This window comes from Thermobia domestica, chromosome 1, assembly GCF_964235325.1.
Source record: "Thermobia domestica chromosome 1, izTheDome1.hap1.1, whole genome shotgun sequence".
NCBI lineage: Eukaryota > Metazoa > Arthropoda > Insecta > Zygentoma > Lepismatidae > Thermobia > Thermobia domestica.
In genome coordinates, this window is record NC_137454.1 from 189,391,513 (window position 1) to 189,418,192 (window position 26,680).

At 32.6% G+C, this 26,680-nt stretch overlaps 1 protein-coding gene and 1 long non-coding RNA gene across 2 annotated transcripts in view; both read right to left on the minus strand.

Moving 5' to 3' along the window:
- LOC145692153 (uncharacterized) overlaps window positions 1-26,680 on the minus strand; it is a 241,930-nt gene that overhangs the window by 144,549 nt on the left and 70,701 nt on the right. The gene's annotated exons all lie outside the window — the stretch shown is intronic.
- Window positions 630-21,662, minus strand: LOC145666865 (uncharacterized). The gene is made up of 3 exons (XR_014127832.1): window positions 21,576-21,662; window positions 1,541-1,657; window positions 630-883 (listed from the first exon to the last, which is right to left on the minus strand). It is a non-coding gene; the product is annotated as an uncharacterized LOC145666865 (long non-coding RNA).

The window sequence follows — 26,680 nt, forward strand, 5'->3', positions numbered from 1 at the left end:
GCCTCCTTCCTCAATCCTCTTGATAGGGTCGTGATGGCTCAGTGGTAGAGCGCGTTCACCTCTGGTACATGGGGTCATTGGTTTGATCCCAGCTCGCATTAAGTGAACTTTGTGGTGGATAAACACCGTGTGCGTGAGTTTCCTTGGGGTTCTCTCGTTTCCTCCCAATTTCTTTATTCCATCATTTCACGTAAGACGTTAAACTCAAAAATTTCATTTCAATCCTCTCGGTAAAAAATGTTAGGTAATCGAAAACTGTACCTATAATTTTTGATTATTTTAACGTGAACGTAAGCCACATAAGATTTCGGCAGCTGATAAAATATTACTAGATATGTGATCACTTTGTAAATGAATTTTTATGAACAGATCCCTAACTAATGAATTACTTATCACCTATTTCTATACTAGCAATTAATGTAATTGACCACCATTTTCTGGCCTGTAGTTAATATTAGTTGCTAGGTCTTCATTAATTTTGTATTTTCAAATGAAACATAAATTAATTTAAGAAACTAATTTGTACATATAATTAACCATTCGATTTTGCGTAACATCATTCAAAATGATCACATTTTGTAATGTTATACCGCTTGGTAAGAGTACGAACATTTATCTTTCAAGTGGACTCTCTCATTTTTAAAGTATCGCTTTGATACATAATAAAAATATTAACAGTTTGTTTAATCACATCAAACACAACATTAATATGTCATCACATTGTCCAAAGAAAATTCTCAATAAGGCAAAATAAAATATCAAAATTCTTATTTATTGAAAGAAATAACTTCTCTTCTGATACTGATGAACTGGGATCCAATATGGAGACACTAGTCTATTCTTTGTGTTGTGAAATAGCCTTTTAGTTAAAATTAAGGACTCCCTGCAAAATAAAACAGAAAGTTCTCAATTTCGGAAATACTTTAATTTACCAAAACAAAGAGTTTACACGTTCCTTTTAGAAATATTTCCTAATTCTTATTGTATAAGGATTATCTTGATAGTTGAAACACAAGAACATGCACAAGAGAAATAGGGAGACAGAAAGAAGCTTTGTAGCAGATTTTTGGAACCTATTGCTCTTTATTCAATTTTCTTCCGTTAGTTTTCCGCATTTCTGTTTCTCATCTTTTTATGTTTCCTTCTTCATGGAAAGTTACCGCATCAATATGGCATGTAATCTCTTTCGTTCAACTTTCAATCACGTAGATGACGTTCACGTTCTGGTTATTGGTTCCATTACTACGTTTTTCTCATTATTTTGCTTATATTTTATTTAGGGATTTTTATAACTTAGTTAGGCCTATATATATATATATATATATATATATATATATATATATATATATATATATATATATATATATATATATATATATATTTAATTTTACGAAAACTTATAAGAATGTGATGGATACAGAAGGTAAAGGAGTTTTAACTGTTAACCTAGTATTAACTTCACGAAATACAATTATAAAAGGTTTCTAACTAATTTATATTTATTACTATATACATAGTAGATATTGAGAACATTCATTACCTTGAGTAGATTAACATTGGTTGATTTGGGGCTTAGCGTCGCGTGCAGCAGCGAGGATAAATGAGTAGATTAACATTTCACTAGTTAAACAGTAGTAAAAGCTTTCTTTCTGCTTACCTGCAATGAGAAAAGATTGGCATTAGCAACACACTTCCGTATTAGAAATAAATTTATTTATTTATTTTAAGTTTCAAATATGACTAGCAAGTTTATTCTAGACAAAAGAAAACTGAAGAAAGAAAAAAAACTAAAGCCGACCAGAGTTTATTACCTAGGTAGTATTGAATACATATATTTATGAATTAAACATAAATTTGAGACTTACAAGAATATAATATTCGATATTTAAAACTCTCTCGAGGGATTCTACGAAAGCAAAAGTAACCACTATTGCCAACAGAAGCTGTCAGAAAGTAGCTAAATGACTTAAAGGATATAGCTGAAATTGGCTAAACTTTTTACTGTAGATAAATAACTAAAGAAAACATTCTCAAATCAAATCAAACTTATAGTGGTTCAAACATTTAACATTGTCCCACCACGAGGGCCGCGGGGGCTCAGTGGTAGAGCGTTCACCTCTGGTGCTTGGGGTCCATGGTTCCATCCCAGCCTCCGCCAAGTGAACTTTGTGGTGGACAAACACCGTGTGCGTGGGTTTTCTCGGGGTTCTCCCGTTTCCTTCCACTTTCTTCATTCCACCATTTCATTCATTACTCATCATCACCGTCTCCTTTAGCCTAATCGGCATAACCGTGGGACGTAAAACTCAAAGATTTCATTTCATTTTTTTTGTCCCACCACAGCGGTCGCGAAGCTAATGAGTCAGCTATCTTCCGAACGTAAAAGCAGACCAAAAAAGTTCTATTACAGTAAACTTTCTTTAATGATTGGTACAAATAGATTCACAATGAGAATTTAAAATATGAGTGCCAGTGCCAAAACTCTGTCTGTATGACAGAAAGAAGCTACTATGACCTTGACATTGTTCTGATTACGCAACACTTTTTATTGTGTAGAAAAAAATATATCTGCAATGAGAATGCTAAATTTGGTCGCAGAATAGTTATTTTCCACTAATATCCTTTAAACTCTCTTGAGACCTCCGAGCTTCTGTGGTCACTACATCACATGGTATACCATGAAATGATATAATAAAACCTTTGTGGTTAAGAAAAGAAAATCCAGATTCGAGGCTGGTAAGTTTAAATGGTGGATTATTCTTTGAAACGTCTTCTATACCTCTTAATGATCCAGTAATGAACACATTGCCCTAATTAAGCGCAAATATAGGTAACCTAATTTATGATTGCTTGTCAGTTTCCGGAATGTTAAAAATTGAAAATTTTTGGACGTAGAAGTCTGAAGTACCGTCCCATACGTAAATGTTAAAGTTTTGAGCGTCACTCAATGATGAAAGTCTCATTGAAACAGGTGTAACAGTTCAGTATATATATATATATATATATATATATATATATATATATATATATATATATATATATATATATATATATATATATATATATATATATATATAAACTAGATACGTTATTATACTACCCTCTGGTACCCCCACTCATGTACTAGGACAAGAATTATTTATAAAATGCGGACAGACTCATTTTTAGTGATCTAACGATAGAGCATCTCAAGACCTGATTATCAAAACATCGTAGTTATCCAAAATGAATCCCATTTACTGACATTAAAGATAATGAAGTGATGCAAGATTGAAAAATGACCGAAGACTGAATTAAGTCACGGACCACCAGCAAATTCATATGGCACAGCAACGAAGCCTGAAACCAATTTGTGATTCAATTTTCCAGAAGTCAACAACTTCGCACTATGCTAATGCATTATTTTTCATGGGTAAAATTATACTTGTTAAATATTTAACAACATTCTTACGAAAGTAAAGAAATAGTGATAATGCCAGCTATCATTTCTCGGGGAGGGGGGGGGGTGCGGAAACTGAGGGCAGAGAAGTGGGGACTGGACAATTCTTGTTTGAATACCGTAAAGAAAAGCCTTACATTATTTGACCTACAATTCAACACAGAGCCTTATGCAGAGTCGTTCTGATGCGTGATTAATGCCATACTAAAGAGTTCGACTAACATATGTTTTTTGCAGCAGTCAGGCCATTAGTATGACAATAGTCATACGTCAAAGCGACTCTGCATAAGGCGGGCCTTTGGCGTGGGAGACCCGGGTTCGATTCCCGGCGGGAGCTCATGTGGTTCGGATTCCACGTTAATCAGTAGGTCCACGTCTCATATAGCCTCGCTGCTGAACGGGACGTTAAACTCAAAATCAACTCAACTCAACTCTGCATAAGGCGGATAATGTTTAGGGAGAAATCAGAGAGGCAGCCGTAGCAACGGGGCAGGCGCTCCTCTCTGGCGTCATCACTGTAAACAAAGTATCACAATTTCCATAAAACCCATTATATCGATAATGAAAGTAAATTAAAAATGAAACTTGAAATCCATATACATATCGGGGATCACTCACTGGGTTCTACCGGGTCCGAACTAGTGATGGGTAAATTCCCGGGAATATATTTTTTGGGAATATTCCCAGGGAAATTTTCCGGGAAGATTCCTAGAAATGGGAATATTCCGGGAATTTATGTGTAAACGAAAGAAACTTGCATTTTATTACTATATTGACTTAAAAATCAAATTCCTTTTTTAAATCATAGTATATTTATTACTGTTGTCTCCAGAGGATTCTTTAAAATGTATATTCTGAACAGTATTGTGTTATTTTATTATGTTTAGATAATATACACAAATGTCTATTTACTTACGGGAGTAAATATGTTGAAAAACATTTGGTATAGGAAGTCCACATAATTTTACACCACTAAACAGTTTATATTTTAATGTAAGTGGATTTTCTAAAGTTGAACCTACTACTGATGTTATAAATATACTAAATTTTTAAATGTTATAAACAAATTAAGTTGGGCAACTGCCAGATATCTCACCATTTTATCAACATTTAAGCATACACATTTGTCCACAATATTTGCAAGATACTGACTTATCTTTAGAATTTTGGACGTAATATTGCCACACACGACCTTTCTTCCTACCCATATCTCGAAATTTCATGCGTTAGTTCACATGTAAGAGAAGCCTGAGGAGATATTCAGAAGTTCTGAGTCAGACAGCGGAAAGACACGTCTATTACTAACGGTGATTCGGGGTGTATTGATATTGCTTCAACTCTACCTCCATAAAATTTCTAGATTACTTTCCTGAGTTGTTCCTCTTCATTTATAAATTAGTGTTTTGCTACTTTATAGTAAAAATGGAAATGGAAATTTAAAAATCATATTATTAACTATTATAAAAAGTACAGTCAACAAATTTCAATATTTTAACCTCCAAATTATTTAAAATCTTATAGTAAATGATAATAAATGAAAATAAAGTAATTAGTCATATAGTTTTTATAATTTAGAAAATAAAATAAAGAAATGAAAATAAATTTCTTTCCGGGAATTTATATGCCAGGGAAAAAACCCGGGAATATTCCCAATTTTTATTTTTCTTCCCACCGGGAATATTCCCACTGCCCATCACTAGTCCGAACACTCACAAAAAAGCTTCCTAACTCAACACAGATTTTTGTACACTTTTTCAATAAATATATACTTGTTAGCATGGAAATTATTAATGTAACATGAAAATTTAAAGTTACACCTCAGCTGTAGATTTTCTCTTATAAAAACAATCTAGTTCTATCATTTTTTTTTCTGAAAATACAAGTGGAAGTATTTTACAATTATTTATCTTTTTGAGTGCTGAATAATACCAGTTCAATACTACATAGACATAGTGGCTTGTAGTATTATACCACTCTCGACAAAAAATTCTGGATGCGTGCCTGATAGAGACCTGCACGGGCCGGGTTTGTGCGGGCCGACTCTATTATTTCTTTGAGCAGGGCCGGGCTTGGGCGGGCCGACACTGATTTCTCTTCAGGTCGGGCCGGGCTGGGGCCCATTAATTGCAATTCTTTAATAATTATTGACATTCGTTAAACGATAATTAGAATAAAGGCAAACGTTGAAGAAGTGTGCCCGTGAAAAATGTTACAAAATGAAACTTGTAAAATTTTTCGGGCCCGGGCCGGGCTTGGGCCAAGAATTTTAAAAAACTTAGCGGGCTGGGCCGGGCTCGGGCTGAAAATCTCCAAAACTTTTCGGGCCCGGACTGGGCTGGGCCTACCTACATTCGGGCTGGATTGGGCTCGGGCCGAAAAATTTGGCCCGTGCAGGTCTCTAGTGCCTGATACATATCAAACACAAACAAAAATTTTGTCGAACGAAAACTTATGTACTTGAAACCTTTCATTTGAAAGTGCTCTGTATAGTGATTAGTAGCTTTCACTGTGTGTGTGTGTGTGTGTGTGTGGCTAAGAGATTAAGCATTTTACCGGTATTATTATTATTATTATTATTATTATTATTATTATTATTATTATTATTATTATTATTATTATTATTATTATTATTAGTATAGTAGTAGTAGTAGTAGTAGTATTTAACAAACGAATATCAGATAATGGGTACATTTTATTTAATTTTTTTTTCTCATAATGTTGGTTATGACATCCGAATGGCATATGGTTATTTCTTGCACGAAACCTATGTACTCCGATGAGGCTAGACGACACGAGAGACAAGCACCAACCGATACTTGATTACTGTCATTTTTATTTTATTCTGTTGTTTTTCGCTTTTCAATGAAATAAAGAGAAGAAAAAAAAACTGAAAGCGTAATACTGCTAAACCCGTCTCCGCTTGGTGTCTATGACGTCACGATGGACGCTGGAGGCTGTGGTTGACTGCTCAAGAGTGATGGCGCATGGCCGAACCCGCTTTGATTGTGGTTTTTCAGTTTGGCTCCCTCACTGTTCACGACAAAAAGAAGGAAGGAAAGAAAAAAAAGTTGCAATACTAAAATCCGTCAACGACTTGTTAAAAGAAAGAAATGAAATTCCTTCGCAATTTGAGTGAAAAGCGAATCGAGTGTTTTACGATGTAAAAAGATGTCGCTCAGGTTTTCCTGTGGCTGGATATCTCATCATCCCTTACACTGACTGACATAACTCTTTTCTCTGTTCTAAGTTGGACAACCAACGAACGATACGGCATGGTCATGCTTCAGTCAAGATAACAATACGACAGTTCACAACGAGGGAAACGATCTGCAACTGGCCTTGCGTAATGTTACGCAAAAACATATTACATTTATGTGGTAACTGTCGCTTGTCAGTCCATTCATCCTTCCTGTCATATTACGCTGACAGACGTCTTTACGAAAGAATACACAAGAATTAATAAATGTAGGATGAATGCTCATTGAGAAATTGCTGTCAAGATAAAAATTCAAGACTTAATTCACATAAATTACCAGTAATCATTCATTAAATTCACATCGCAATATTTTGCTGACGATATGAATTTGGAATATATTTATTTTTTATTTTATGATACTTAATAATATTTCAAAATTAACCAGGGCAACCAATTTGCACACACAATGGAATTATTACCATTCAACATTAATAGGAAAGGAAATTGGTTAAGAGATATTTAAGGTACCATTCTGCCCTTCGTCTGATGAAACAGGACCCCCCCCCGAAAAAACACGATGACGGACTACCCGATTTGAACCCGAGACTTCCCGGTTGCGAAGCAAGAATGTAAACCGCTCGATCAGCATATGGTCGGCAGGATTTAGAGTAACATTTTGAAATATTTCAGCGCACCTAAATCAAATACTCTAAAGCCAAGCAGTTTCTGTTTTGTTTGTTTGGTGCCAAACTATAACTTAAAAATGAATCTAATGATTTACAAGAAATGAGAAGACCCTACAGCTTTCAGCGTTGATATAGCAATTTAGCTCAATGTTCGTTTCAAAAAAACTCATTTACGTGGATGAGATAAACGATTTTTATAAAATGGAGTGACTCCATAGAGCGAGAGAGCGCTTAAGCTAAGATTAGAGGAGTTCAGTAATTACATTTCTGCGAGTAGTTTAGCAAGTTTCAACCAATTGATATTAGCAGCCTGAAAAAAAAAAAAAAAATCAAATCGGCAAAGGTGAAATATTCAAATATCTCTAGAATGTTTACATTATAGTTACCATGTGGAAAACTTGTTCTGTGTTTAGCATTATAACAAGAGTCTCCAAATTTTTAAATATAGCCAAATCTCGTTGGACGTAGGATCAATAATTTTCTATGTGAATATTCAATTATTATTATTGTAAAGTTGGATAATTACCAGTGTATTTTTGATTCATTTTATTGTTAGCACGAACAATTTTACATAAATTATTTGTCCCAAATAATCAACGTAATACACAATAAATGTGCTGGTTTGATCTCATATGTATAAATAGATGCACAAAGTAAATTATCAAAATTAGAAAACGCAAATGTTAATTCTGATTACACATTCAGCATGAATTGTCCACATCAAAGAATTACTGGAGTCAAATCTCAAAATAACACATTTTGCACATTAAAATGTGGAAAAGGATACATCTCAGGGTTTTAAATTGTCATTTAGCGTACTTTGTATTCTATCTTTAACTTTATGGCTCTGTCAAGAAGGCATTTAACGTTCTAATAATTTTATTTTATATAATGATACCTTCAATAAGTGCTAAGGTGTGGCAGAAAAGTGGATAGTGTTACACTGATGAAAACAAGAATTGGCAATCGCGCATTTGAGTCTCGCCTAGTAAATATGAAGTAATTATTGTCATTTAACGTTTTATTTCATGATTCTAAATAATTGCTATAGTCTTTCCTTTTTTTTTAAGCCTATAGAGTTGTAGGACGTGAAGCAGAGTAGACATAGGAAATCGTTAAACATTCTCTTATCATTAGGACTTCGATTTTAAATAATTTTAAATTATCTATTGCAAGGGCTAAAATACGAGGCGTGTTTTTCAAAGTAAGTACCGTTTTGATTTTTGAAAGTATACTTTTCGTAACAATTCTTTTGTTACATGAAAACGTACATAGCTTCTACTAATATTAAGAGACTTATCGTATGTATAACAAGCTTTTGAATACTATCCTCATAGAAGTCAGTTGCCTGATTTTGACAACCAGTGACACACTGCCATTTTGTCACACTCATAATCGTTGTTATGACACCGACCACCCAGATGCTTCTTCAAATGCAGGAGCATGTGATGGTCACTGGGCGCTAGATCGGGATTGTACAGAGGATGATCAAGCGGATCCTATCCAAATGATGCGATAAAATTTTGAGTTTGAGTGGCCGCAGGTGAACTTCGTTCCTTATCGTGACGGTTAGTGAAAAGCTCTAATCCATTTTCGTACCATTCCATCACTCTAACGTTTTCTCCATATACTTCACTAATCTGACGATGAATTTCAGCCACTTTTACGCCTTTAGCACTAAGAAAACGAATAACAGCACGTATTTTTACAATCGGTGGAGGCATTTTAACCACTCACAAACAAACGTAAACATGATCGAATATTTTTTCAATGGCATCTGTGGTTTGCCAACAGACATAGGCACACAGCGTGCATGTGCGGGATGTTAAACGTAGCAACGCAGCGACTGAATTTCAAAACGGTACTTACTTAAAAAGAAAACAACAAACGCCTCATAGTGTCTCACACATAGGATCCTGGAAAACATTTTTAAGGGAACTCCCTTCCAACTTTTATCAATACTTCTGATGTAAAATCGCTTCGTATTAGTTGCACTTAATATGTTAATAATCATAGTAATAAAATACAAGGATCCTTAACGATGTGTATTCCTAAGAAATGTGTTATTAGCAATTCAAACTATCACTAATAATTTGTTTTACGTTACGTTAAATACAAAACATAACGAAAACGAACTAAAATAAATAAAATAATCCACTAATAAAGGTAAACGTCTCAGTCTGTCGGTCTGTGCATCGTGCTATTTCCTAATAGTGATGCTAATAGATGTCGCTACGTGCACTATCACGTGCTAATCAATGATTTAAAATTCAACAAAGTCCTTGAATTTGTGTGTGTGTGTGTGTGTGAATAGGCATTGACAATGAATTCATATTTCACAGCACGGAATAACAAAGAAAAGACAACAAAATACTGAAGACGTTCATAATTGCCTTACACTTTCGTTTCCTCTTACTCGTATGAAACAATACACAATTGTGGGTATACAAATGTGACTCAGTATTATGTACTGTACAAGTAATTCAATGAGAATAAATTGTTTAAAGAAAAGAACAGAATATTATGCATTATTATGTAAAAGAGAAGGAAGAAGAGCAAACTGTAACATAAATAAAGGGAAAAATATAAAGAAAGGAATAAGTAGCTGAATTTAGCTGCTATTGCATTGTGATGTCGCTTTTTTCTTTAAAGGAACTATATTATATTTCTTTTTCTTACTCTGCAAGGAAAACAACTCAATATATTGAATACTATTTATTATTTATTCTCTTTTATAATGCAAAAACATGTGTTTATGAGTGACACTAATATGCAGTTTTGAGTTACGGATGCATAAGCATCTAGGAAAAAATATTTAAATATTTTTAATCTTTATTATAAGCGGAAGAATCCCCAGTCTGTTAATCATGCTAATTCCTAATAGTTCACAGTCAGGCTAATAGATGTCATTAGCTGCGCTGCTACCTGTCTGACGTCAAGAAATGTCGCTAGTGCGCAAGCAGTTTGCGAACGAGGCGAAAACTTGGAGGGAACAACTAGTTCTTTAATAAACAAAAATCTGGGGAAGAAAAATGAACAAAAATCTTTCAGTTTAACTCCCACGATTGTGCTCTTTAGGCTAAGGGAGGCGACGATTAATCAAGGAAATGCTGAGGGTAGAATTGGTGGAATGAGAAAGTGGGCGGAAACGGGAGTACTCTGCACGGAAAAAATGTTGTCCACCACTGGCCGGGAATCGAGTCAGGAACCGCATGTATCAGAGATAAGCGCTCTACCACTTCCTCACCTTGCCCCTCCCCCACCTGGGAATGAGTAAACAATTTGTGTGCACGGAAGTGATCATTTATTGTAACTGGGATTAAAATGTTGCAATTATTTTTGTTCGTTTGTTGAAACTTAGGTCTCTTTTCAGCACCAAGGTTCTATGAGACGTGGACCTACAGTGTAATGCGTTCAATGCTCTCCTATTGAGAATCGAAGCAGGGATTCCATGCGCTAATTATTATTATTATTATTATTATTATTATTATTATTATTATTATTATTATTATTATTATTATTATTATTATTATTATTATTATATTTAACATATTATATTCAATAAATATACAATTCTTTCTTCAGTACACAAATAAACTTTCGACGAGATATCATTTAAAATATTTTGTACTCAAACTACAAGGAATGATTGGCATACCTTCTACCATAGAACGATTCATTGTTTAATTACGATGAACTATAAGTACAAATGACAAGATCGTTATTTAAATTTTATTGTAAATGAAAATGAAGTATTATGCCCTTTAGGCTAAGGGAGTGGATGATTATGGCAAGTGAATGACGATGGAAGAATTAATGGAATGAGAAAGTAGGAAGAAGCGCGAGTACCTCCAGAAAACATATGAACACAATGTTGTCCACCACAAACTTACTTGGCCGGGGATTGAACAGGGCACCCCTACATACCAGAGGTAAGGGCTCTACCACTGAGCCTCCGTCTCTCTATTAATTTTTCTTTTTTTCTTTTTTTTTTTTGGTAAAATGATATTAGCGTATGAGGGAAAAGTATTGTCCAACCATAATACATATATCAATCGAAAGAACTCTTAAAGCTGAAAAAGGCATGCTTGTCGGTAATCTCATGCGTAACTTCTGAGAAAATTGACATTTTTTTGTTAAGTGAAAATTGGTGGTATACGAGAACCTATTATGGTAAAAAAAAAAAATGATGTTAAATATACGCCCATCACTAGAATTTCATTATGAAATTAGTAAGACTACAGTTAATTAAATTCAACATAGATATTCTGGTTGGTCACGAGTGCTACATTTTAAACTCAAAACGAAGGTGGAAAAAAAAAGAGGAAAAAAATAATGATGTGACACATAATATTATGTACAGTTGTCTATAAAGTTGCGCAAACCAAAGTTTGATTGCGTATATCTTTTGAACCAAGAACGATAAACACGTGAGACTTGAAACAAATATAAGCGTATTTTATGTAGACATTTTCGAGATCATGACCAATGTTGGGATATGTAACTTTTCTGTGCAGTAAAGGAAGAAAGTGCCGAAAGTGTAAAAGAAAAAAAATGTACAAAATGAAGACAATCAATATTCAGTTACAGAAAACTAATTTCCTGCGGGTGAATTCCTGTCTATATGTGCAGTATGCATCAACGTTTACCCATTGGTGCTACAATGTGCCAAAGTTGATGCAATGTTGCCATGTAAAAGACTATTTAATGCAAGTCTGTAAAATCGGTGTTTTTTTTTTTTAACAAAAACGCGGCTCCTGCCAACACTGTTATCGTAAAATTACTGCAACAGGTGTGATTTAGGTTAATTAATGATAAGCAATGAGAATTTGCATATAATTGATAACCTGAGTTTTTATGCCAGCTGCCAGGTGGGTATGTTTTATCGGAAATTTTTGAATAAAAACTCGAGTTATCAATTATGTGTAAATTATCATTGGTTATCATTAGTTAACCTAAAAAACACCTATTGTAGTAATTTTACGACAACACTGTTGGCAGGGGCAATGTTTTTGTCAAAAAAACATCCATTTTACAGACTTGCATTAAATAGTATTTTTACATGGCAACACTGCATCAACTCTGGCACATTTTCGAACCAACAGATAAATGTTGATCCATACTGCACATATAGACAGGAATTCACCCGAGGAAATCAGTTTTCTGCAACTGAATATTGATTGTCTTCATTTTGTACATTTTTCTTTTTTATTTTACACTTTCGGTACATTCTTTCGTTACTACACAAAAAGATTACAAATTCCAACATTGGTTATGAACTAAAAATATCTACATAGAACACATATTTGTTTCAGTTCTCATGTGTTTATCGTTCTTGGTTCAAAAGATATACGCAATCAAACTTTGGGATTCGCAACTTTATTGTAGAATACTGTAGAATAACAAAAAATAGAGAAACAAAATCTTCGTTTATTAATTTACAACTACGTTACCATTGCTATGAAAATGATGTTGGATTCTTTTAAGCACCCATGTTATATCAGATGTGAATCAACAGTTTAACATGGAATCCAAATGACTGGAGTTCTCACCGGGAATCGAACTCACGTTTTCCGTGCCCAAAGCAAGTACGCTATCGACATAACCATGAAGAAACTGTATAAAAGGATAATTTCTAAGTTTATTGTGTTTTTATCATTACTTTGCTATCAATCATTATAATTTGAATATCATCTTTCTTCATATTACACTTCTTATTTAACTATGATTTCTTAAATAATTTGCAGATAATTCTATTGTTGCTTTACTAAAAATCTTTACAGTGTATATTAGATTTCAACAGATCATTATCTCGAAAATATGACAGAAGTTATGAAAAGTGGTTTCGTACGGCACAGTAAACTGGAATTTCTGTATAACAAGTTATGTAGTTGATACATAGCTTTGTCATAGCTAAAAAATAATACCGTCTGTACACACAGTTTTAATTCTGTGTAATACTGGTACCCTTATTTGGTACCTGTTGCATTAATTGCTACAGTACATTGTATTTGAAATGGAAGAAGAAAGTGTTTTGTGATAAATAGTTCACTGTACCTAACTAACTGTTCTTTAATCAAAATACGTAGGATTGAATTCCACATTTCGTGATTTTTTTTAAAAAAAATATAGTATGGGCCAATTTATTTTATAAGTTCAAAAAAGTGTATTTTTTCTTGAAATATCACGTAACACATTATACGCACATAATACTTCAAAGAAGCAACAACTAATATTTATTGAAACTTACTTCATAACGATTTATAGTGCATTAAAATGGGCGACACGTAACGGTACGTCCTACCGGTACCTTTTTCATGAGTTCAGCAAAATACTATTTCTGTAGCTATTTTTATTTTAATTTTTGTACTAATTAATTTTTTAATTTAAATCAATTTGAAGGCTGGAATAATAGTTTATTACATGCACTTAAAAGGTAACATTGCTCGATAACTTGTAACATCTGTTAATTTACTCCACCTGTTTAGATTGTGATGCGGGGGGCGCGGTGGCTTACTGGCAGAGCGTTCCAGTGCTTAAAGTCCCTGATTTGATCCCAGCTCGCGCCGTGTGGACTTTGTGGTGGACAAATACCGTGCTCGTGGGTTTTCTCGGGGTGTTCCGTTTCCTCCCACTTTCTTCATTCTACAATTTCATTCATTTCTCATAATCACCGGCATAATCGTGGGACGTAAAACTCAAAGATTTCATTTCATTTCATTTCATTTCATAGATTGTGGTGCTTGCTTTAGCAGCTGCTAAAATCCCGCTTAAACGAAAGAGAGGCAGTTGCTGATTGCCGTGAGTATCTTCAGGAAAATCCAGATTCGGACATTTTATTTATTCCAAAGTACACTTTGGCACAATTGTGCCTTTGTGAAAGGGAATTCTCTACAATGAATCTTATAGTAATTACATCTAGGTTATCTCAGCTTATACAAACATTTTCTTTACTGATGTTCATGAATCCTAACAAGTACGTCGGACTTACATCAGCTATGATATCGTCATTCTGCAGTTGATACCAAAAAGCAAGAAGCAATCTTGGGACGAGGATATGATAAAAGTGTAGAAGTTGTTGTAATAACATATTCATGTTGAGTACTGGCACCTTTTCTTCAAAATAAAACACCCCCCCCCCAAAAAAAAACTTTCCTTATCAGCAGTAAAATTATTAAAAGTTCATTAGCGGCCGAGCCAGTCTATCACTGACTAGTGAACCGAATGTTGCCCCCGTTACGAATAGTTAGTCGCTTTCCTCCGTAGCTACAACAAGTAAGTGAGGCTGACTTGTTCTCCCCTAAATTATGTCGACTTTTTAGATTTTGATCTTAGAGAGAAAAAATATTATTTTGATTATGTGTAAAATATACATTGAATTTCCCAAAACGATTCTGTTGATACTTGCATTGAACGGGGATTTATTTATGATGTACCGATATCATTTAAAATAAACGTTATTTTTTCATATTATTGTCGGTTCATCCATTATATGCGGAATAATATTAAGAATTTTGATAATACTTCGTGAAAAAAAGACACAAAACATAAACCTTTAGGAGTGATTTAATGGCCTTAAAAGATATATATAATTAAAACTACAATAATAGTACATTTAAGTTGGTGTAAACATCAAAAATAATTTGCTACATCATTCAATTTAAGAGTTTGTTAAATATATGAATCATGTAGTACCATTCTTTTCGAATCGAAAACAAGCTTCATCAAACGAAGATTTAAATGGTTTATTGTAATTTATTCTTACATGTACAGTATTTTATTTTTAATACTAGTGACGGTCAATGCCTGGATAATATTAACGAGACTGTCACTAACTGAACTATATAAGCTTATTTACATTTAGTGAATGAAATATTGTGGACTACACAGCCAAATATCAGATTTTTTAAATATATATTTTATTGTGATATTTATTTTCCTGTAAATACGAAACGACTTTACTGCATTAGCTACGTAGAACTTGTGGTAATAGCTACTGGTTTCAGAACTGTATTCTGAAGCTGAATATAGGTGGGCAAGTTCATTATGTGGTCCGATTTATCTCATCTATCAATGTCATGGTTAGTACTGGGGGTTGGAATTAATTTCGATTGAGAAACCAAACTGGATTCAGATTATCATTAAGTGAGGTTTGCAAGAAATGACTATTTCTGGTTCTGTGTATAGTTTATTTATGTAAAAATATAGAATGGTGCAGATTAACCCTTAACACACCAAGCGGTGTTCTCTAGAGACTCCAGAGGGTGATATTTGGTAATACTGCTGCAACTATAAGAACCAATTTATTCTCGATTTTTATATGTGTCCTGCATCCTTTTGAGATATCTGCTACATAATTAGATCATTGATACGTTCGTTAAAAAAGTGAAAAAAAGGGTTGAGAAACTAGAATAATACTTGGGGGGCCCTAGAAGACCCCAGCTTGGTAAACAACGTTGATGATTTAGGCTTGCTACGTTAAGGGTTAATCTAATCTGAAACATGCATAATATTTCGTGAGTTGTGCGTACTAATACATATTTCAAGCTCCTTTTCAGTGAAGTGGATTGGTATGCACAGGAGACAGCATAGTTTAATACGTATGATCACATTTAACTTACTTTTTTTCTAGCTAAAATTCTTTTTCTTCACACGTGAAGATTAGGTTTATGGAAAATATTTTAATCCACTTTCCTTTAGCGTAGGCATTTCAATTAAATTGTAATGATAAGAATCCATAAGAATCTCTACGTTTGGCATTGGTTTGATATACCCTACCCCCAATGAATACGAACTTTAATTGAAGTGACATAAAAAGCAGCTTGATATTGATACTATGTTCAAAAAGTTATTTCAAACGGGTTACCCGTTATATCGACCCCAAGAAATATGGATTCGACATGATTCTCGACCATTTTGGATATTTTCCCACTCTTTCTCATTCAGCATACTGATGCGGGCTAAACGTGGACATAAATAGCATCAAAAATGCCAGTATTTATCTCAGCGACCCCGAAAAACACAGACTCACAACAACATAAGTCGTTTTCGATTATTTTTACATGTTACCCCTTCCAATCTCCACTGAAGACTGAACTTGGATTTAACAGCGTTAGGAGTATAAGTATTCATATCAATGACCCCAAGAACTACAGATTCAACAATAATATCGGTTGTTATTGATTATTATTACTATCATTCCCTTCTCCCTATGGAAACCCTAGGAAGGTTTCACTCCCACCGGGAGATGGACTTGAATGTCGGGAGTCCAGCAACCACAAAAGCTATAAAATTGACATTATTATTGGTCTTTCGATAGCTTTTATATTTCATCCCTAGGTGAGTTCTATGGAGTGCTAGAGGTACCTTACCCTACAGCATCGTTTTCCTGACTGTAAGTCATATGTGTACTAAGTTCGGTTGAAATTGCTCAAAGAGTTCCAGAGTTATGTTAGAATATATATAATATATGCTATATAAGGACATGGATGAATATACCCATCCAAATGCAGAAAATCTCGGCAAGGAGGATTCCAGTATATAAATTGTATTTAAATAAAGAAAGGGAAAAGATCAGCCAAGATGATTGCAGTCGAATATTTTTCTTCTTCAGTGCCAATATAGGCAGAGAATTTAACGATTACTGTAACAGTGACAAAAACAGAAATGATTGCCATTAATAATCATTACGTAATGTCTAATATTAAAAACAGCTGAAATACATTTTATGTAAATATTTCTTGAAATTAAAACAAACAATTGGCTTAATAAAGAGTATTAGCTTTAATTAAATTAAATTATTTTAATTTAAATAAACAGGAAATAATGTTAGACATTAAATACACTACTTTCACTTACAATGATGTAAAAAAAATATTGCTAATAAAAACAATTAAAATTGAAATTAAATACATAAAATAGGAAACAAATTATAAACAAAGATTAAGTAGGAAAAAGGTTGGAATCAGAATGTTTTGCACATAAAAATAAGTTATTTAACCAATTAGATGAACTATTACAATTTGCTTTAACAGAATAATAAATTATAAATTCTAGAAAAATAATATAGTCAAGCTGCTGTATGTTAGATTGCTAAATGTTTTTGAAACTTAAAAGAAAACTTAAAACGTAAAATTCATGGGAAAATGTTTTAAGGATAATTTGAGATCTGGAGTAATAATGATGAAAAAGTCGTTCAATGCCAAAGTGACTGCAGTTCCAAATCACTGTATTACGTTCAACGTTCTCCCATCAATAACTCGTGTACTAGGAGCGCGCGCTAGTCACCATACCAGCAAGGAGGCAGAGTTGTTATTGCAAAGGTTTGATCTACTTTAACGGAATTAATCGGAATTTTTACCTACTATTTTCGGAAGAAAAATATATATTTTAAATATTAGCCACAGAATCAAAATAATAGTACCGTTTAATTAAAGATCTCAAGTAAAATTTTCTAGATTCCAGCAAGAACTTGCTATGTTGTGTTCATTACTGGAAAGTTTGTTACTAAGTTTTGGAAGTTAGACTAATAATGTTGACTGTAATCAGTACAAAACAAACTTGGGCATTGAGCTACTGATTTTATTTCTACTTTCGATAATATTGACTGAACTAGTAAGAAATTCTATGAATTTTTCCAAATTATAACAAGAAGATTTCCGTTGAAGAGAAATAAACACTTACGTTGAAATTAAATAAAGTCAACTAGTTGCTGGAGTGTTTTCTTTCTATCTGGAGATGAGTCTCTACCTCACAAACAATTATTCTAAACATTGCTATTCATCACGAACTGAATTGTCAGTTCTACGGCAGATTCTGGAAGTGCCCCCATTTAGATTCAATGAACAGCAGTGTTGCCGGGTGCATGTAAGTAAAAGTTTTATCATGATAATTTCAAAGTTTGTTTTTCATTGTTTTCAGAAATTGCATAATGCAGACAGATCCTTAACACACCTTTTGATGCACTGAAACATCAGCACTGTTGCCAATTCAGAATTTTAATTTATGAAAACCACGTTTTCCCTAGTAACCCCTTACAGAGGCCTCATCCGATTAGTTATCGGTGGAAATGAAATATTCTTTTTTCCATTCCATAGTTTCCAAGCTACTCCAACTATACAAACTAAAAATTAACGACAGAACACCTATCCATATCAGTTATAAGTCAATTTACGTGTCTTGTAAAAAAAAAAATGATTTACACCTTTGGTTACATCTGGCAACACTGTGTGGTTCCTATTGTACTTCAATCGCTGCTTCCTACTTTAAAAATATATGCATGAACAAGGGTATAACCATTATTTGTGTACAGTTTCATGTTCAAAAGTTCAACTATCACAAACTCCGGGTTACATTGTATATTGGACACCCTGTATACCAAAGATTTCTTTTTTAAAAAAAGAAAAGGAACTTAAAATTCTAAAAACTAAGTCAAATGATTTTCGTTTTTTCTTTAACTAAATCAGAGATGGGTTACACTGAGATGATACTTTTTTTTTTCCTAATTTCTTATGTCCCAAGGGCCTAGAACTGAGTTTATTGGTAATAACGAAGATTGAAGCAGAGTTAGGCACGTTTCTCTATGAAGATTGTTAATGGGAAAAGCACTGTTATGATTACTTTACGAATAATATAAATTTAATTTCGTGTACCGCATTTTTGTTATGTACATTAATGAAAATAACAAGCACAGTAGTAAGTGGAATGATTGTGAAATCAAGTTGATAGAAACTATGGCATATTTCAATCCCCTCTCCATATATATGTATATGCTTGTTGTTGTTGCTCTTAAGTTCGCATTCAGAAGGATCAAATCAAAAGGGGAACATCCTTTAAATTTTCTCTGTTCCTGTAAACTGTGCTGACCAAGGGATTCTCTTTTCTTTTTTCGTTACTGACCCAGTAACATGTTTGTAATCTAACTGATGTACTCCAGCAGTGAAAATTCTGTTATTGTGTTAATAAGGTTGCATTTATTAGAAGTACAGACACACGAGGTAGAATCATTTCTACAATAGACCTACTACCAGTAACGATGACAGAAGTCCCGCAAAAGCATAGGAATATTTTAAATGTACTATGTAAAGTGGAAGAGGACCTCAATATATAAGAAAAGAACAAACGTTAAACTTACACAAACTAAAAAAAAAAGGAAAAAAAAGTGTTCGGGCAATAACCTATACGAGAATCATGCTAAAAATGAAAGCAAAATATGTCAGTCACAATTTCAGCAAGACTATAAATAAATTATACGAAATATAAGAATGAAAAGCAAACTACGTAAAAAACAAAGGACACTAGTTAGAATAATACGCTATTCTTCATCGCAATCATTCTGTTTAACATACCATCCTATACCAAGCGTATAGTACGTATCTACAACATATAATAAGATACGCAAAGTGAAAATATTTGCACGCATTTCTTTTCCAAATTGTTTCTATATACAACTTCTCACAGCTTGGTACTACCGTGTTTCTCTGCTTATTTATTACTCAGATCAGCTTTTGGTGATATTCATCTTCGTTCAAAATAAATCACGAAGGGCAATTAACTGAGAGTACAATTAAAATATTATCATTTGATTATTTGATATAGTTTAAGTGGGATCATCAAAGTGTAAAATTGTATTTTATGGTAGTATTTTGATTATTTATAGCGTTTTAGATAAGCATAGGATTTGTATTCTTAAGATTATATATGATTTTTGCATTATTCAGCAGAAAGCCATTGAGAGCTAGAGTGACGTAACAAAATACATTAAACGAGATGTATTAGCATAATGTTTCAAATATTTTAAGAAAGAAAGATAAAACGCGATACAATGCTTAAAATAATATTTTATTACTAATTCTTATGTCATAGTGACATACACTCAATAAAAATTCCAAAAAAAAAAAAACTAAAAAACTTAATAAAATAATAAAGCAGTAAACAACCGCTTAAGCACAGAAAAGATCTTCGATTTTTACATTTTTTTAAAAAAAATAGGAAAGCGGGTGTCCATTTTCACCATCTGTCGTATAAGTTTTGTGAACTATGGGGATCAAGTAAACATATACAATAAATTGTGTTTAATTCCCATTAATCCTCCCTCATTTGTTTTAAAGTCAAGACATGCGCACACAAATTTCACGATGTTCAGAGAAATCCCCATTACTTACTTTCGAACAACAGATCGACACACAACTATTATATATATTTTTAAGGGTACTAAGGGACTCAAACAAAATTAAATTGCAAGTTTTATTGAACTCGTTAGGAATATTGAAGCAAAAAAATTGTTAATCAATCGAAAAGCATCTGGTGAATGACTTCTTATTAACCAATATTTTATTAATCGGATTTTTAAGATATATATTTTTTAAAGAAAAATAAATTATGATATATTTTACATTATTTGTTAAGTTATTTATTTCTGAAATAAAGAAGCAACTATTTTCAAGAAAATCGATCCAATATACCTTCAAGAAAAATACAATTTCTGATTCTTTCTTACAAAAGTAATTATAAATATGTCACATTATATTCTATAAAAAGTTTATTTAATGTTGAATCATATGCTCTTCTGTAATTTAAGTTTATACTCTCATATCAGTACCGACACATCTCAGAAAATGTATTTAAGTTTATATTTCCATAACAGCACAGACATATACCAGAAAGTGTATTTAAGTTTGTATTCTCACATCAGTACATACATATCTCAGAAAATGTACTTAAGTTTGTACTTTCATATCAGCACAGACATGTCTGAGAAAATGTATTTAAGTTTGTATTCTCATATCAGCAGATAATATCTCAGAAAATGTACTTAAGTTTGTACTCACATATCAACACAGGTGTATTTCAGAAAGTGTAGAAGGTCTACAATACTATTAGCATTATATCGAGAAAAATTGTGGCATTATATCCAAAGAAAGACATATACCAATCAATAAATCTTATTGAGCTGAACAAAATGATATACGTGAGTGCAAATATTCATGCGTAGTTTTTGAGGAAGTGGAGGGAAAATTAATTTGTTAACCTAAAAATTGATGCTGTACAAAAACTGTGTCGCTTATTGAGGTGAAACTAATTAATATTAAAGTATACTCTCATTAAGATCTTCATTATGATACTAACAAGATGACGGTACATAGTACGTTAATGAGATATAGTAGAATATTATCGTTAACTCTTAAAGTTTGATTTCCTTATAACTAAAATATTGTCCACTTATAAGATATATATATATCAGTGAATAGGTTACCTCGAGTTGAACAGCATATCATGTTTTAAGGTAAGTTTTCCTGTGTCGTTTTCGAGAGAACAGAACAATAACGAACTTTCGTGACGCTATAGTTACCAATAACAATTGACAGTTTTCTTTTAATTTTGTTGAAGAAATTATTTATTTATGTACTGTATTTGTAGCAAAATACTCTGTTAACTTGCAGTTGGAAGGCTGTTAACAATATATTAATGCCGTAAGTAGAAACATTTTTTTTTAAAGAAAATAACAATTTTCTATTTGCTACCGTTATATTATGGGTGGAGATTTTTTTAAAAACAATGCAATAATTTCATACAAACATTAAGTTTAAAATTGATTTCAGAAGTGTGGCCTTCAGGCTTGGATATATGCTAACAGACTAACGGGAGAACATCCAAAATCACTGTTTCGGTATGTACGGGCCATAAAATGTAGAAATAATGAGAGTTTCTTTACTCTCATTGTCGTGTAAATTATAATAATAAAGTGGCTTTTCATGTCGTTTGAATGCGTGATGCATCATGTCAAAGCATCATGGAAGGTTATATATCAAAGCTACATATAAAGCAACATATCAATTGGATATTTGGTGCCCTTATATGCGTCATGTTTATGTACCTGATATATTTTAATACGTTAAGTGTACCTTTCAGTTTTGAATACAGTGACAATCTAGATAAAGATACTATCAAAAATATGCAAATAAATAAATAAATAAATAAATAAATAAGTGCATCCGATTATCATTGACATGTCATTGAGCAATATGTTGAGACTAATGTTTACCTATGTTATTTATGTTAAAATGAAGATCGTTAAAGATAGCAGCGATTCGGTGCATTATGAATATGGGACTCTCAAATACCAAATCTTTATACGATTTACATTCGGTGTCATTTAGGAAGATATCATTCATTTCTTCCGCCTGGAGTGACAATAAAGCATTTTGGGTCGAAGCGTGGGTCATTATGTTATATATAATGTTATGTAGATCCCTCTTCGTAGTAAATACATAAATAATGCACCTCTAGTAAGCAACATAGATATTTCAATTGATCCAACATTGCGATTTGTGAGACAATATTCTTGAAAATTTCTTAAATTAAGAAATAGAGAACTCAGATCTAGAAAGCCAAAATGATGATGCTGGTAGCTAATTTGTTGACCACACAGCACCCAGTTCAATGTGCGATATCTGGCTGGCCATAATCCTTTTAAATATGAAATACAGTACCACGGAAGTGTATTAAAGTCACAATATAGGATGTCATACACGGATGAAATTTTATTTCACGAATAAAGAGTAAAAGTAAGCCAATTGCTAACACAAATGGATTCCTTTTGTTCAACTAAATTAACATACTCAAACAACACAAAAAGACATTATATTTTTATTTTTTTTAAAGTTGTTTCAGCGCATTAATTTAGATGTATAAAACTAATTGTACTTGTATTAGCAATTCGCATACTTTCTGAAATTGATTTGTCATTGCTGAATCACTCTGAAGCGGGAAACAAAGAAACGACGGGGAGAGGGGGGTGAGACACATTTCCTTCCACCTTTTTTTTCTTCTCGAAATGTTTCATCACACTTTGCTCTTTAAATGTAAGAAAGAGAGAGAGAGACTGAGAGAGGGAAAGAAGAAGGCCTATGTCACGCTTTCTTCTGTCAACATGCCACGTAGTTAACGTAACGTCAGTTAATGATTGCGGCAAATTTCCCTTTGGATTGCTTGTAACCGCTATCAAAAGAATTACACATACACAATGAGTTAAATACTAATGAGTTACTTGTTATTTCTTACTTTTAAATTAATTATTTCTTCATAATGTTTTTTTCTTGTTTCGTTTAATTTTAAGGAAATAATTAAATACGTAATGTATGCCGATTTGTAATATTTGCTCAAGTAAGATATAAATGTTAATTTCCATGTAAAGTTAATCAATCATTACTAATATTTTTTAACGGTAAATTTTCAAGGTTAATGAGTTTTAGACTACTGAATATTTTATAATTTACAATATCCAAGGTTTATTTTCTTGTAAATATTCAGTACTTTTTTTTATTAGCGCATTAATCATACATTAACAAATTTATTGTATTGACGACCTTGAGTTTATGTTGTGTTAACATATGTAGATAATAACATTAATTAATAAATCATACCTTGGAGGCAATGATAGTAACAATTACAGTAAATGGTAGTAAAAGTTTCGATTTGGTACTTGTAGGCGAAAATGCTTGTTTCTTTCTAAATTAAATAACTTTCAGACATAGATCCGGAAAATAAAACTCCTTAATAGAAAATGTTTTCTGCTAAGAAATAGAAAAGGCTTGAAAGCCTGAAATGGTCTAAAATAACTTAAAAATCTTTTTTATGCATCACATTATTCAATATACAGATAGCAATACATTTTTATTTATGTGTAAAATGCACACTAATTAGAAATTACTTGTTAGACTTCAGACTTAGTTAAAAATGCTATGAATTTGCTTTTCGTATTTTTTTTTCTTCACAACGTTCAGGAATAAATATAACGTTAATATTTAGGTTAATAACTAAATGGTACTAAGGACTATCATGAAGCAATCTAGTCAATGTTTTCCCATTGCATAATTTGGCTGCTCATCAATTATTATTATTAAGTTATAAAAAAGACAATATCATTTATTATATTGGTAGTCTTTAATAATAATAAAAGACGTGTGTGTGTGGGGATTTGTGGGAGCCCAACTATATGTCAAAATGAATGCACATTCTCGCAGTTTCTAAAAACTCCTAGCCTGTATGCAAAATCAACATTGCATGTTGGTTATGTGAGCTTACATAAGTGCAGAGGATAAGTACTTGGGCAATGGAACAAGAACAATATTGTTCATCTCTTTTGATCGAGGTTCAAATTAAAGATGTCATATTAATGTTCCAAATTACTGTAACAATGAAACGACAATCATAGGAGTACAAATCAAAAGGAAATGGACAACTTGACATAGTTTTAAAATCTGTGGTCAACCAGACAGTTTTTATTTTTATTATCATTATAGTGTTTTCGATTTCTTTTTATTCCATTTCCGTAATGTTGAGATATCCGTTCTATTTAACCAAGGTCAAATAAAGCGGCTATTTTTTCTAAATTAAGGGAGGGGCTATTCGTCCGTCTATAAAGAAACGTTTTCTGATTTCCGTCTGTTGCTAAACAAAGCGAAAAGGAAATCAGCAAGATGAGAGGCTAAGCACACAAAAAAGAGAACTTGCCTTTAATGTATTCTATTGTAATCTAATTAAATTACATATGAAAAGCATTATTGTTTTGGATTTTATATTCTGTAGCTGTAGTCTCGTCTCGAAATTATGACAGTGCCCATAACGTGAACAGAATAATACCACAAAAGAAAGAAATGCATTGAATCGGAAATTCTCCAAGGGTAAACTGTTACTGAACAGGCTATTGGTATACAATAAAACTGGGAAACTAAAAAATAGTCATATTTCATTGTCTGTATAATAAGAAAGAAATAAATTTACTGAAGATAGAGCACAATTTTGAGCCCAATGTCAAAAGTTCAACCCGTGTTAACTTCAACTAAGAAACTATTGTATAATAAATAGTACACTTATATTTTTTCTTTAAAAAGTAAGAAAAAAGAAAAGGTTGCACTTCCCTTTCAAAAGCCTTAGATATTTATCTATTGCATTTATAAGCATAATTGCAACGTTACTGACAAATGCAGTCTTTTGTTTTCAAAAGGCAAATATGTTTTAGTAAACTAAGTAGTTTTCTTTCAAATAATTGTGTCTAAACATTAGTAATATAGGCGCGAAGCGAACTAGTCCCGCTAAGTTGGGTCTAAATTCAACATTGTAATTCCGTTCTCAATCTTCACCCGCCTGCTATTCACCTTCCTCACATAAGTAGGAGTAGAGAACTTTCCATGTAATATTCGGAAATGTTCAGAATTTTTAAATCATGATTCTATATAAATTTTGAACGTAAAAGTTATGATTTGCACTCCAGTTACTTGTTATTCTTCATTGTTCATAACGTAAATAAATATGTAAAGGCATTTCAGTAAAAAAAAAAATGTAAACTTTAAAATTAGAAATTATGAAGTTAGTCGTTTACAAAATTACAAAATTACGAATATTTGTATAAACGTTTTTTGTGCGATGAAAGTGCACATTAATAGAAGTCAATAGGGCAACTAGTGTTTTCTGATTGGTTGGCTAGTTTTTGAAGTTTAGAATCCCTTTGCAGCACCGAGGTTGAGTTGTGGAATTACAGTTTAAGGAAGAATACGAATCAATTCAATTCCTTTAAATTTCAAATTTTTTCCACCGAGAATCCAACGGGGAACCCATGCACCAAAGGCGCGCGTGCTAGCCACTTTCTTATTGTTTATTATTGTTACTATTATTAATTCATTCCAATCAAGGCATTTGTTTTCATGCACATCTTTTCCTGATTCTATGTAATCCAACACAATAGAGACACGAACATAGAAACTTTAAACATGCTTAAAAAAAAAAGTTGTTGAGATGGACTCGAACCCACAGTAGTCTGTGTTACTGTAGTAAGCCTAACACTTTAACCTTTCGACTAAATCACACCGACAATCACTAGCAAAGCAGAAAGAGCTATGTATGACTATTTTGAGTTACACTTTAGTGCCTGCAGGTAATTTCTTAAATTAATATTTTACACAAACGCAACTGAATTAACATACACATCAAAATTAATTTCTTGCTTTTTTTAAAAAAAATTATTGAACCAGCAGACAATAAATAGATGGTATCTATACCCATGTGGAACCATAAAAGAAAGCACACATCCTCCAAATGACCCCTTTTACACAAGACAAAGACTTCTAGAACAGAAATATCGGTAACATCAAAGACAACTCCGTAACTTATGTCGCAAAAATCACAACATATTGCATTTCATTTCCTTTTCTTTTTTAAGGAGAAAGAAAGGGTATGTCTCAATTATATTCTTTTGAATAAAACAACAGGATATTACAATAACTGCTGTATTTTTTTTTTTATGTTTATGAAAGTTTTAAATTTGTACTTGGTTTCGTATCACAGGGTTTATTTACTAAA